The sequence below is a fragment of the Pseudophryne corroboree genome, chromosome 2, assembly GCF_028390025.1.
Source record: "Pseudophryne corroboree isolate aPseCor3 chromosome 2, aPseCor3.hap2, whole genome shotgun sequence".
NCBI lineage: Eukaryota > Metazoa > Chordata > Amphibia > Anura > Myobatrachidae > Pseudophryne > Pseudophryne corroboree.
In genome coordinates this window covers 345,978,967-345,992,665 of record NC_086445.1, presented here as the reverse complement: position 1 = coordinate 345,992,665, position 13,699 = coordinate 345,978,967, and the positions used below count along the sequence as shown (strand labels likewise).

Sequence of the window (13,699 nt, the reverse complement as noted above, 5' to 3'; positions counted from 1 at the left end):
GCTTTTTGTTGAGGCGGGACGCCATCATGTCCACCTGTGGCCGTTCCCAACGGTTTACAATCTGCGTGAAGACTTCTGGATGAAGTCCCCACTCTCCCGGGTGGAGGTCGTGCCTGCTGAGGAAGTCTGCTTCCCAGTTGTCCACTCCCGGAATGAACACTGCTGACAGTGCTAGCACGTGATTTTCCACCCATCGGAGAATCCTTGTGGCTTCTGCCATCGCCATCCTGCTTCTTGTGCCGCCCTGGTGGTTTACATGGGCGACCGCCGTGATGTCTGATTGAATCAGCACTGGTTGGTTTTGAAGCAGGGGCTCTGCTTGACTCAGGGTGTTGTAAATGGCCCTTAGTTCCAGTATATTTATGTGTAGTGAAGTCTCCTGACTTGACCACTGTCCTTGGTAGGTTCCTTCCCTGAGTGACTGCCCCCCATCCTCGGAGGCTTGCGTCCGTGGTCACCAGGACCCAGTCCTGTATGCCGAATCTGCGGCCCTCGAGAAGATGAGCACTCTGCAGCCACCACAGCAGAGACACCCTGGCCCTTGGGGACAGGGTGATCAACCGATGCATCTGAAGATGCGATCCGGACCATTTGTCTAACAGATCCCACTGAAAGATCCTTGCATGGAACCTGCCGAAGGGAATTGCTTGTAAGAAGCCACCATCTTTCCCAGGACTCGCGTGCAGTGATGCACAGACACCTGTTTTGGTTTCAGGAGGTCCCTGACCAGAGATGACAATTCCTGGGCCTTCCCCTCAGGGAGAAACACCTTCTTCTGTTCTGTGTCCAGAATCATGCCCAGGAAGAGCAGACGCGTCGCAGGAATCAGCTGCGACTTTGGGATATTCAGAATCCAGCCGTGTTGTTGCAACACTTCCCGAGAGAGTGCTACGCTGACTAACAACTGCTCTCTGGACCTCGCCTTTATAAGGAGATCGTCCAAGTACGGGATAATCATAACTCCCTTCTTCCGAAGGAGTATCATCATTTCGGCCATTACCTTGGTAAATACTCTCGGTGCCGTGGACAGACCAAACGGCAACGTCTGGAATTGGTAATGACAATCCTGTACCACAAACCTGAGGTACTCCTGGTGAGGTGGGTAAATGGGGACATGCAAGTAAGCATCCTTGATGTCCAGCGACACCATAAAATCCCCCTCTTCCAGGCTTGCAATAACCGCCCTGAGCGATTCCATTTTCAACTTTAACTTCCTTATATAAGTGTTCAAGGATTTTAAATTCAGAATGGGTCTCACCGAACCGTCTGGTTTCGGTACCACAAACATTGTGGAATAGTAACCCCGTCCCTGTTGGAGGGGAACCTTGATCATCACCTGCTGGAGGTACAGCTTGTGAATTGCCGCCAGTACTACCTCCCTTTCCCTGGGAGCAGCTGGCAAGGCTGATTTGAGGTAACGGCGAGGGGGAGTCGCCTCGAACTCCAGCTTGTATCCCTGAGATACAATTTGTACAGCCCAGAGATCTACTTGTGAGCGAACCCACTGGTTACTGAAGTTTCGGAGACGCGCCCCCACCGCACCCGGCTCCGCCTGTGGAGCCCCAGCGTCATGCGGTGGACTTAGAGGAAGCGGGGGAGGATTTTTGTTCCTGGGAACTGGCTGCCTGGTGCAGCTTCTTTCCTCTACCCCTGCCTCTGGGCAGAAAGGATGCGCCTCTGATCCGCTTGCCTGAGGCCGAAAGGACGATAATACGGTGCTTTTTTAGGCTGTGAGGGAACCTGAGGTAAAAAAGTTGACTTCCCGGCTGTTGCCGTGGATACGAGGTCCGAGAGACCGTCCCCAAACAATTCCTCACCCTTATAAGGCAAAACCTCCATGTGTCTTTTAGAATCAGCATCACCTGTCCACTGCCGAGTCCATAATACTCTCCTGGCACAAATGGACATTGCATTAATTCTAGATGCCAGCCGGCAAATGTCCATCTGTGCATCCCACATATATAAGACAACGTCTTTTATATGTTCTATGGTTAGCAAAATAGTATCCCTGTCGAGGGAATCAATGTTGTCTGACAGGGTATCAGACCATGCGGCTGCAGCACTACACATCCATGCTGAAACAATAGCAGGTCTCAGTATAGTACCTGAGTGTGTATACACAGACTTCAGGATAGCTTCCTGCTTTCTATCCGCAGGCTCCTTTAGGGCGGCCATATCCTGAGACGGCAGTGCCACCTTTTTTGATAAGCGTGTGAGCGCCTTGTCCACCCTAGGGGATGTTTACCAACGTAACCTGTCCGTTGGCGGGAAAGGGTACGCCATCAGTAACCTCTTAGAAATCACTAGTTCTTATCGGGGGAACTCCACGCTTCCTCACACAATTCATTTAATTCATCAGATGTGGGAAAAGTCACTGGCTGCTTTTTCTCCCCAAACATAATACCCTTCTTGGTAGTAACCGGGTTAATATCAGAAATGTGCAATACATTTTTCATTGCAGTAATCATGCATCGGATGGCTTTTGTAGATTGTGCATTTGTCTCATCCTCATCTACACTGGAGTCAGACTCCGTGTCGACATCTGTGTCTACCATCTGAGCTAGCGGGCGTTTATGAGCCCCTGATGGCCTCTGAGACGCCTGGGCAGGCGCGGGCTGAGATCCCGGCTGTCCCAAGGCTGCTGCGTCATCGAACCTTTTATGTAAGGAGTTGACACTGTCTGTTAAGACCTTCCACATATCCATCCAATCCGGTGTCGACCCCGTCGGGGGCGACACCACACTTATCTGCCCTTGCTCCGCCTCCACGTAACCCTCCTCATCAAACATGTCGACACAGCCGTACCGACACCGCACACACACAGGGAATGCTCTGACTGAGGACAGGACCCCACAAAGTCCTTTGGGGAGACAGAGAGAGAGTATGCCAGCACACACCACAGCGCTATATAACACAGGGATTTACACTACAGGTTGAGTATCCCATATCCAAATATTCCGAAATACGGAATATTCCGAAATACAGTCTTTTTTGAGTGAGAGTGAAATAGTGAAACCTTTGTTTTTTGATGGCTCAGTGTACACAAACTTTGTTCAATACACAGTTATTAAAAATATTGTATAAAATGACCTTCAGGCTGTGTGAATAAGGTGTATATGAAACATAAATGAATTGTGTGAACGTAGACACTTTGTTTAATGCACAAAGTTATAAAAAATATTGTATTAAATGACCTTCAGGCTGTGTGTATAAGGTGTATATGAAACATAAATGCATTCTGTGCTTAGACTTAGGTCCCATCACCATGATATCTCATTATGGTATGCAATTATTACAAAATATGGAAAAATCCCATATCCAAAATACCTCTGGTCCCAAGCATTTTGGATAAGGGATACTCAACCTGTATAATGAGTGATTTTTCCCAATAGCTGCTTATTATCTTATTTGCGCCTAAATTTATGTGCCCCCCCTCTCTTTTTTACCCTTCTTGTACAGGATACTGCAAGGGAGAGCCTGGGGAGCGTCCTTCCAGCGGAGCTGTGAAGAGAAAATAACGCTGGTGTGCTGAGGAAGAAGGCCCCGCCCCCTCAGCGGCGGGCTTCTCCCGCATTTTGTATATCATCTTAATGGCGGGGTTTTTTGCACATATACAGTTTTCCAGACTGTATTATGTGCATAATGTGCCAAAAGGTATTCTTATTGCTGCCCAGGGCGGGCGGGCTGAAGCAGGTCCCGTCTTAGAGGTAGAGGCCACGGATCCTCCGTGAGCATCTCTTGAAGTTCCGGGTACCAAGTTCTTCTTGGCCAATCCGGAGCCACGAGTATCGTTCTTACTCCCCTTTGCCGTATAATTCTCAGTACTTTTGGTATGAGAGGCAGAGGAGGGAACACATACACTGACTGGAACACCCACGGTGTTACCAGAGCGTCCACAGCTATTGCCTGAGGGTCTCTTGACCTGGCGCAATACCTGTCCAGTTTTTTGTTGAGGCGGGACGCCATCATATCCACCTTTGGTTTTTCCCAACGGTTCACAATCATGTGGAAGACTTCTGGATGAAGTCCCCACTCTCCCGGGTGTAGATCGTGTCTGCTGAGGAAGTCTGCTTCCCAGTTGTCCACTCCCGGAATGAACACTGCTGACAGTGCTATCACATGATCTTCCGCCCAGCGAAGAATCCTTGCAGCTTCTGCCATTGCTGTCCTGCTTCTTGTGCCGCCCTGTCTGTTTACGTGGGTGACTGCCGTGATGTTGTCCGACTGGATCAACACCGGCTGACCCTGAAGCAGGGGTTTTGCCAGACTTAGAGCATTGTAAATCGCTCTTAGCTCCAGTATATTTATGTGAAAAGACATCTCCAGGCTTGACCATACTCCCTGGAAGTTTCTTCCCTGTGTGACCGCTCCCCAGCCTCTCAGACTGGCATCCGTGGTCACCAGGACCCAGTCCTGTATGCCGAATCTGCGGCCCTCTAACAGATGAGCACTCTGCAACCACCACAGAAGAGACACCCTTGTCCGTGGTGATAAGGTTATCCGCTGGTGCATCTGCAGATGCGATCCGGACCATTTGTCCAACAGATCCCACTGAAAAGTTCGTGCGTGGAATCTGCCGAATGGAATCGCTTCGTAAGAAGCCACCATCTTTCCCAGGACTCTTGTGCATTGATGCACAGACACTTTTCCTGGTTTTAGGAGGTTCCTGACAAGTTTGGATAACTCCTTGGCTTTCTCCTCCGGAAGAAACACCTTTTTCTGAACCGTGTCCAGAATCATTCCCAGGAACAGCAGACGTGTTGTCGGTGTCAACTGAGATTTTGGAAAATTCAGAATCCACCCGTGTTGTTGCAGCACTAATCGGGTTAGTGCTACTCCGTCCTCCAGCTGTTCTCTGGACCTTGCCCTTATCAGGAGATCGTCCAAGTAAGGGATAATTAATACGCCTCTTCTTCGGAGAAGAATCATCATTTCGGCCATTACCTTGGTAAAGACCCGAGGTGCCGTGGACAATCCAAACGGCAGCGTCTTAAACTGATAATGACAGTTTTGCACCACGAACCTGAGGTACCCTTGATGTGAAGGGCAAATTGGGACATGCAGGTAAGCATCCTTTATGTCCAGGGACACCATAAAGTCCCCTTCTTCCAGATTCGCTATCACTGCTCTGAGTGACTCCATCTTGAATTTGAATTTCTGTATGTACAGGTTCAAAGACTTCAGATTTAGAATAGGTCTTACCGAGCCGTCCGGCTTCGGTACCACAAATAGCGTGGAGTAATACCCTTTTCCTTGTTGTAGGAGAGGTACCTTGACTATCACCTGCTGAGAAAACAGCTTGTGAATGGCTTCCAATACCGTCGCCCTGTCTGAGGGAGACGTTGGCAAAGCAGACTTTAGGAACCGGCGAGGGGGAGACTTCTCGAACTCCAACCTGTAACCCTGAGATACTACCTGCAGGATCCAGGGGTCCACCTGTGAGCAAGCCCACTGTGCGCTGAAATTCTTGAGTCGACCCCCCACCGCTCCTGAGTCCGCTTGTAAAGCCCCAGCGTCATGCTGAGGGCTTTGCAGAACCCTGGGAGGGCTTCTGTTCCTGGGCAGGGGCAGCTTGCTGTCCTCTCTTACCCCTTCCTCTGCCCCGGGGCAGATATGACTGTCCTTTTGCCCGCTTGTTCTTATAGGACCGAAAGGACTGCGGCTGAAAAGAAGGTGTCTTTTTCTGTTGGGAGGGGGTCTGAGGTAAAAAGGTGGATTTTCCGGCAGTTGCCGTGGCCACCAGATCCGATAGACCGACGCCAAATAATTCCTCCCCTTTATACAGCAATACTTCCATATGTCGTTTAGAATCCGCATCACCTGACCACTGTCGCGTCCATAAACTTCTTCTGGCAGATATGGACATCGCATTTACTCTCGATGCCAGAGTGCAAATATCCCTCTGAGCATCTCGCATATAAAGAAAAGCATCCTTTAATTGCTCTATAGTCAATAAAATACTGTCCCTATCCAGGGTATCAATATTTTCAGTCAGGGAATCCGACCAGACCACCCCAGCACTGCACATCCAGGCTGAGGCGATGGCTGGTCGCAGTATAACACCAGTATGTGTGTATATACTTTTTAGGGTAGTTTCCAGCCTCCTATCAGCTGGATCCTTGAGGGCGGCCGTATCAGGAGACGGTAACGCCACTTGTTTTGATAAGCGTGTGAGCGCCTTATCCACCCTAGGGGGTGTTTCCCAGCGCGCCCTAACCTCTGGCGGGAAAGGGTATAATGCCAATAACTTTTTTGAAATTAGCACTTTTCTATCTGGGTTAACCCACGCTTCATCACATACATCATTCAATTCCTCTGATTCAGGAAAAACTACAGGTAGTTTTTTCACCCCCCACATAATACCCCTTTTTGTGGTACTTGCAGTATCAGAGATATGCAAAGCCTCCTTCATTGCCGTGATCATATAACGTGTGGCCCTACTTGAAAATACGTTTGTTTCTTCACCGTCGACACTAGATTCAGTGTCCGTGTCTGGGTCTGTGTCGACCGACTGAGGTAAAGGGCGTTTCTCAGCCCCTGACGGTGTCTGAGACGCCTGGGCAGGTACCAACTGGTTTTCCGGCCGTCTCATGTCGTCAACTGATTTTTGTAATGTGCTGACATTATCACGTAATTCCATAAACAAAGCCATCCATTCCGGTGTCGACTCCCTAGGGGGTGACATCACCATTATCGGCAATTGCTCTGCCTCCACACCAACATCGTCCTCATACATGTCGACACACACGTACCGACACACAGCAGACACACAGGGAATGCTCTTATCGAAGACAGGACCCCACTAGCCCTTTGGGGAGACAGAGGGAGAGTTTGCCAGCACACACCCAAGCGCTATAATATATATGGGAACAACCTTATATAAGTGTTGTATCCTTATAGCAGCTTAAATATTTAAAATATCGCCAAAAAAAGTGCCCCCCCTCTGTTTTACCCTGTTTCTGTAGTGCAGTGCAGGGGAGAGTCCTGGGAGCCTTCCTCACAGCGGAGCTGAGCAGGAAAATGGCGCTGTGTGCTGAGGAGAATAAGCCCCGCCCCCTATTCCGGCGGGCTTTTCTCCCGGAGTTTGAGATATCTGGCACGGGTTTAATACATCCATATAGCCTCAAGGGCTATATGTGATGTATTTTTTTAGCCATAAAAGGTATTATACATTGCTGCCCAGGGCGCCCCCAGCAGCGCCCTGCACCCTCCGTGACCTAAGGTGTGAAGTGTGTGACAACAATGGCGCACAGCTGCAGTGCTGTGCGCTACCTTCATGAAGACTGAAAAGCCTTCTGCCGCCGGTTTCTGGACCTTCAATCTTCAGCATCTGCAAGGGGGGTCGGCGGCGCGGCTCCGGGACGAACCCCAGGGTGAGACCTGTGTTCCGACTCCCTCTGGAGCTAATGGTGTCCAGTAGCCTAAGAAGCCAATCCATCCTGCACGCAGGCGAGTTGAACTTCTCTCCCCTAAGTCCCTCGATGCAGTGAGCCTGTTGCCAGCAGGACTCACTGAACATAAAAAACCTAAAAACTTTTTCTAAGCAGCTCCTTAAGAGAGCCACCTAGATTGCACCCTGCTCGGACGGGCACAAAAACCTAACTGAGGCTTGGAGGAGGGTCATAGGGGGAGGAGCCAGTGCACACCACCTGATCCTAAAGCTTTATTTTTGTGCCCTGTCTCCTGCGGAGCCGCTATTCCCCATGGTCCTGACGGAGTCCCCAGCATCCACTTAGGACGTCAGAGAAAAAGAAAAAATAAATACATTTTTCACACCAGCCGACTTGCAACCCTCACACACCCAACTGTACGTCAGTTACGATGGTGGAGTTGGTATCCACTTGCTTCCCCGTATTTTCTTCAGGATCTTTGCAATAGAAATCCTTTGAAAATATAAATAATAAATTTTCAGGAGATCCTCATAGGATTTATATAACTTTCACCAGCAGAGGGAGTTGCCGATATCCAACTTCACCAGCAAAGGGAGCTGTAACTACACAAAAATCTTTTTTTTTTTTTTATTATGAGGGAGAGGGCTCATCCATGCCCCGTAGATTTGGCGCCTGACTGGAAATAAAAAGATGGTCGCCCTTGCAATATTCTAGACACTTCATTACCTAAGAATGCTTACTAACCACTAACTCTGCGCCGCTGTTCAAAAGGGAGTCCTGGCGCTAGTATCCGAGCTCCCTCTCTTCTGTGACAGAGCTCACCGTTTAATGTGCGCTCTCGATCCCCGCTGGCCGCCCCCTGCGCGCGGCACTCACTCACTGCTGTCCGCTGGTCGGCACGCTCGGAGACCGCTCTCCTCCAGGTCCCGTAGCTGCGCCTGCTGACAGGGGATACAGGCCTGGCCCACACTGCGTGACCGCTGGTCGGCGCACGCCGGGACTGCTCTCCTCCAGGTCCCGCAGCGGCGCCTGCTGACAGGGGACCGCTGGCCGGCGCGACGCTGTGGGGATCTGATATCAATTATAGCGGTCTCTCTGCTGGGAAAGCCTTTTTGTAATCTTAAAAACAACCAGTACTCACGGTTTGCACGTTTAGAGAGATGCAGACCATTTTAGCTGGAATCCTCCTCTCTCAATGCTAAACTTAGTCCCCCTTTTATTAGGGGGACGCAGCCTTTTTCTCTGGTAAAGCCTGCACCCCCTTTCATTTAGGTGGGATCGGGCATTTACCATTTTGTCTTTTAAAACCTGCACCCTCCCTTTAGTTAGGAGAGATTAGGACAGTATAAATGGAAAAACAATTAATAAAAAATTAATAAATAAATCAAATCTTCAAGGAGCAGGAGCTCCCTTCTGCTTGTACCGCCTAGGCACAATTTTCCAAACTGAGGGAGGAGGGATGTGAAGGGGGCGGAGCTAGCTGTGCAGACCATGCTAATTTTAGATTGTGCCACACCTCTGGTTGCAAGCTTCACACCCCTAATGTATAGGACTCCAGTGTCCCCTAGTGGATGAAAGAGAAATCCTTCTAAACGTCCGTGTACAGTGCAACCTTCGGGTACATAAAACCTCTTTCAGGAGCCACTGTACTTCATTTGAATCTGCACAGGTTCTGAAGTCTCCAGCCCTTCAAAAATATAGTAACTAACCAACCAAACCAGGAGAGAGAGCAACATACTGTAACTATCCTATCTGGAAACCTATAACTCAAGAACATAAAGCTGCCACTAGGAGAAAGGACCAAAACTAGCCACTTTTGCAGCAAACAACTAAACCTATAAAATCTTATGAACAAAAGGATCAAAGACCAGTTGGCCGCCCTATATAGAGCTTCATGGTTGAGATACAAAGTCACACCGCCAAGGAGACACTCACCTTTTGGGTAGTACAGACATGTCCCCCTATATCCTTACTTGCTGCAGTCATGCTAAGCAGGCCTTTTTGTTGCGCCTAGCCTGAGCGTGTTTTCCCAACGCCGGATGTCTTTTTGTGCATCTCCCCCCCCCAATTGAAATGCCCCCATAAGAAAGTCACATAGGACCAATAAGTCAAAGTCTGCAGCACTGTATATGTAGATACTTCTGTTCTGTATTAGAAATGTAAAAAAGGTATTCATGGATACCCTTTAAGAATGCGCTTACTGCGAAGTGGCATTTAAATACAGACAACTGCCCTATTTTTTGCATTATAAAACTACTATGAATTTCATAATGGCCATCGATGGTAGTCTTCATTCATGGCACAAATTCTTCAGAATAAGTGAGTTGATGTAAAACTTGCATACTAGTTAAACATAAACCAAGTACATATTAAAGCACCAAGGGGGCAAGTCAAACTTTTTTGGGGGGCACCAATTAGAGGAATTCAATTGATCTGATGCCCAAAAGCACCAAGTTTACAAGACTAAATAGTGCCCGCAACGCAAAAATAGGATTTTGGTACTTACCAGGTAAATCCTTTTCTTTGAATCCATAGGGGGCACTGGAGTACTCTTGGGATATGGACGGGCGTAGCCGAACAAAGGCACTGAATATTTAAATTTAGGACTCTCCCCCCCCTCCATATCCCCGAGTACCTCAGTGTACTCTCTCAGTGTTTTTTACTGAGCGAACAGGAACTATATAGAGAGGTTGACAATGGAGAATAGCTATAACATAACGGACAACCACAATGTTGACCCATAACCTTACTGTCAACTAAACAGTTGACACCATAACATAACGGACAACAACAATGTTGACCCATAACCTTACTGTCAACTAAACAGTTGACACCATAACCGATAGAACTTTATAATTTGAACCAATCGGTGAAAATGTGTTACCATAAGCTCCTCTGAGCTTAATATCAATCAAGTAAAACTTGTTACCCTAAGCTCCCTTGAGCTTAAAACAACCCAGGTAAAACTGCTCTGGGTGGGCGTCCAGTGCCCCCTATGGATTCAAAGAAAAGGATTTACCTGGTAAGTACCAAAATCCTATTTTCTTTATCATCCACTAGGGGTCACTGGAGTACTCTTGGGACGTACCAAAGCTTCCCTCGTGGGCGGGAGAGCTGTTTGATACTTGTAACAGTAGGCAGCCCAAAGCTAGATGCTGATGGCGCCACCATTCATAACGTGTAAACGTGCACAAACGTGGTGCACATGAAGGCTATATAGCCGCGTTTTAGACGCTCCACGACCCACTGGGTCTGACATTCCCACAGAACCTGTGGGATGAGCTATTACTGACGTAGGCGATTGTAACTTAGCCTTAAAGTAAGCCTGACTTGTAGTCATTATTATTACCCAACTGGATAATGTCTGCTGAGAAACTGGCTAACCCCAGTTGGCAGTATCATAGAGAACAAACAACGTATTCATATCACGTACTGTTGACTTTCGGGACATATATAAACGCGTAATGCGTGTACCACATTCAGAATTCTAGAATGTGCTGTCCACACAGGAACCCCTATTGGTATATTGATGTGAAGAATACGAAAGCGTGATTCGTCCGAAGATCTGCTTTGTCATGAGAAAACTCAAATACGGTGGCTTGGAATACAAGGCACCCAAATATGAAAACAAAACCCTTGCCGAAGCCAAGGCTAGAAGAAAAATGTTTTCCAAAGTGAGAAACTTAATTCCCATTTGTTGAAAGGGTTCAAAATATGAAAACTGTAAGAAATCTGAACCCAACCTCAAGTCGCCTGGCGCTGTAGGTGGGATAAATAGAGTCTGAACTTTGATGACACCTTGTAGAAAGATGTGTACAGACGCAAATAGAGGCAAACGTCTTTGAAAATAAGTTTACCACACAGATACCTGCACTCTTAATGCAGATCAACGCAGTTTTCCATCCCACCCCGTTTAACAGAATACGGGTAACTTGAAGGATGATGTTGGAAACTTCCGAGGTTTACAACCTATGTAAGCACACGAAATTTTGTAATAATGAGCTGCCTTAAGCGGCTTACTATTTCGTAACATGGTTGGTATAACCGATACTGTAATGCTCTATTTCTTAAGAGGGCGGTCTGAACCCTCACCCCGTCAACCGCAGCTGCGGTACATAGATAATAGGTACATAGGTAACTATGGGTAAAAGAACGTTCCCTGATGTAACAGGTTGGACGTATTATGAGCGGCCAAGATCGTGTGCAAGTATTCCTTGAAAATGCGAGAAGCAAACTTCTCCGAAACCCATGAGATACCACCAGTATGACTGTGACGAACTGTCTTATGATCCGTTTTGGCAACGGAGAGAGCAGCGGAAAATGGTGGAGCCAGATACACGATGCTGAATGACCACATGAATGTGAGAGACTCCACCGCCACTGCCCTTGTGATCTGTTTTGTACACATACTGAGCTTTTCTAATTGTGGCGAGATGCCATCATGTATACTTGAGGGTAACCCCCTTCTGTGGACTCGCATATGAAACACCTCTGGATTTAATGTCCAGTTTTCAGGATCCAAATCCTGACGGGTGAGATCATCTGTCTAACAGATGTCCACTCACGGAATGATCTCTTGACATTTTCACATAATGGTGTTCTGAGCCATTGAGGATTTGAGTTACCTGCCGCATTGCCATGCGGCTTCTTGGTTCTCACTGGTTGTTGTGTATGCAACTGCCGTTGCCTTGTTTGACTGCTTAAGGCCAGCGTGAGCCAGGCATCAAAAAATTACATGAAACTCACGGTTGTTCCTCTCCACGGAAATCTTTAGTAAAAGGCGAAAGATTTATTCGTTCTGAAGAGAAACCAGAGTATATCCCTGGTCAGACTGAAAGCGAATCATGTATTGCATTGTAAAATGCACAGAGTTCTAGGACATTTATTGACAGCAATCTGTCGTGTTTTAGAACCTTTGTCGCTGATTTTAACTACAAATCCTGACCCTCTGCGACTGTCGTCCAGAGTATATGCACCCTTGTCCCTCTGTGGGAAACGCGAGTGAAGGGTGGCGAACTAAATTGAAAACACATCTTTATTCTTAATAGGTGAATACACCAATGTACCGCTAGTGTGCGTGTTTTGCACTAATTACTAGATGTACATTTGTTCTTGCTGGTGTAGTAGGTAAAAGTCTTTGATTTACCGTATTTATAATCTTACCTAGGAATTGACATCGTTTAGACGGAATTAGATGCGATTGTTTTCGAACTTGATCTGCTACCGCAGTATACCTTAGTAGCGCAAGTTAGAGGAACTTTGTTGAGACAGAGTTCTTATGTGAGATGAGCTATCATCCCAACATCACTTTGGTAAATACCCGAAGCGATAAGCAACGGTAGACATGAAATGGTTAATGGTTGTGGCGATTTGCAAACGCTAGAACCTGTGATGAACAAACCGGACTGGGTAAATACGCATTGTGAAGATCAAATGCAATTATGCAATTTTGTGGCTCCAATAAGCAAATACTAACCGCAGAAAATCCATTTTCTAACTGTAGTAAATGACTTGCTGATTGATATTGCGACGGAGCTGTTTGGTTTTGCTCAAACAGAGGGGAATAAGTAACTCTGACTCTGTTGGCGTACTACTGCCTGGTTTATAAACCAGCAAAGACTAAATGACAACCTGCCAAACCGTTCGACAGAGGCAGTTTTGTACTTTAAGCTGTAAATAGCTGAGACATGTACGAGTTGAAGTCATGAAACCTTGCAAATGTAACATGTAAAGACGCGCTTCCACAATTGTAAAAGAGGTCATCAAACCACTGGCTTGCTGACTGTAACGTCCTGTCGTTACAAGGCGTGACTGTTTCTTATAAAGGGATAAAACGCCGTTACAAGTATACTGTATGCGGTAATGGCTGAATATCAAAGGGATAAAATGCCGTTACAAGTATATCAAATTTAGGAGCAAACAAGCTCTGGCCTTGTCGCGCTTAACTAGCGACAATGAAAATAACCGGCGTTAGCAGAAGCTTTACAGATATACTCTGCAGCTTCTTTTACCAGTGATCGTCATTGTTTCATACATAGATTCTAGTGACCCAAATGTATCCTGGGTTTTTATAATGTTTGACAGAAACGCATCTACCAATGGCGGATCGCGTCCTTTTGGAAACGATTATGTATGTTGTCCAAAACCCCGCACTATCTGAGTGCTGGACTAATGTACCCTTCTCACTTGTAGTTATCGGTGTGAGATTTGACATAGAATCGTGCATTAAATGATAAGACCAGTGAAATAAACACTCTGGTACCCAAAGGGAAATTGGCCCTTTGGAAAGACTGTCTTTTGTTAGAGCT

The 13,699-nt window shown here is 47.2% G+C and overlaps 1 protein-coding gene and 1 non-coding gene across 2 annotated transcripts in view; both read right to left on the bottom strand.

Annotated features, from left to right (window-relative positions):
• Positions 1-13,699, bottom strand: part of IPO5 (importin 5) — a 187,478-nt gene that overhangs the window by 104,162 nt on the left and 69,617 nt on the right. The window lies entirely within an intron of this gene.
• On the bottom strand, positions 12,095-12,209 carry LOC135054094 (U5 spliceosomal RNA). Its single transcript, XR_010243347.1, has one exon. It is a non-coding gene; the product is annotated as a U5 spliceosomal RNA (small nuclear RNA).